This window comes from Lathyrus oleraceus, chromosome 2 (assembly GCF_024323335.1).
Source record: "Lathyrus oleraceus cultivar Zhongwan6 chromosome 2, CAAS_Psat_ZW6_1.0, whole genome shotgun sequence".
NCBI classification, from domain to species: domain Eukaryota; kingdom Viridiplantae; phylum Streptophyta; class Magnoliopsida; order Fabales; family Fabaceae; genus Lathyrus; species Lathyrus oleraceus.
In genome coordinates, this window is record NC_066580.1 from 105,940,674 (window position 1) to 105,941,844 (window position 1,171).

The following is a 1,171-nucleotide window of genomic DNA, read 5'->3' on the forward strand; positions in this document are numbered from 1 at the left end:
TATTGCTCCACCCGCAATCGAAGCGAACAACTTCGAACTTAAACCTTCGTTGTTGCAAGCAGTGCATTAGAACCAATTCTCTGGAAATCCTACCGAGGATCCAAACCTTCATTTATCCGTATTTGTCCAATACGCTGATACTGTAAAAGCTAATCGTGTCACTTCAGAGGCAATTCGACTTCGTCTCTTTCCTTTCTCGTTAAGAGATAAAGCTAGAAGATGGCTTCAATCTCTTCCTTCCAACTCAGTCACCACATGGAATGAGTTGAAGAAAGTTTTTCTTGCCCGATATTTTCCTCCAAGCAAAACAGCTATGCTGAGAGCCCAGATAAATGGATTTAAACAGAAAGATAACGAGTCTCTTTTCGAAGCATGGGAAAGATACAAGGACATGATGAGACTTTGTCCTCACCATGGTTTAGAGGACTGGTTAGTAATTCACACCTTCTATAATGGTCTCTTGTACAACACAAGGTTAACAATAGACGCCGCCTCTGGTGGTTCGCTTATGGATAAACCTTACGCCGACGCTTATCAACTCATCGAGAGCATGGCCCAAAATCATTATCAGTGGGGAAGTGACCGAACAATGGTAGAAAAACCTCAAACAAAAAGTGGCATGTACGAGATAAGTAGCCTTGATCATGTTAATGCAAAAGTGGATGCTCTTGCCCAGAAAATTGAAAGCTTAAATGTATCACCTCCAGCCACCGTGGTTGCAGTAACTCAAAATTGCGAAGTTTGTGGAATTCAAGGTCACACGCCTACAGATTGTCAACTCCTAACAGGAATCCAAGCAGAGCAAGTGAACTATGCTCAAGGAAATCCCTACTCGCATACCTATAACTCAAACTGGAAGAACCATCCTAACTTTTCATATAAAAGTAATAATGCTTTATACGCACCCAGTCAAGCTCCAGCTATACCTCCTGGATATCAAAAGCCGACCCCATCTACACCTAACAATAACGTTCCTAGGAAATCCAATTTGGAAATCATGATGGATAACTTCATAGCTTCTCAACAGCAAACCAATAAAGAGTTCTTAAACCAGAATGTACACACTAACGAATAGATTAAACAACTGGCAAGTAAAGTAGATGCCTTGGCTACCCATAACCAAATGCTGGAAACACAAATCTTACAAGTAGCTCAACAACAAGCACCTACT

At 41.2% G+C, this 1,171-nt stretch overlaps 1 non-coding gene across 1 annotated transcript; it reads right to left on the reverse strand.

The window, feature by feature from the left end:
* Positions 1–313: 313 nt before the first annotated feature.
* On the reverse strand, positions 314–420 carry LOC127124816 (small nucleolar RNA R71). The gene has a single exon (XR_007804289.1). It is a non-coding gene; the product is annotated as a small nucleolar RNA R71 (small nucleolar RNA).
* Positions 421–1,171: the final 751 nt, after the last annotated feature.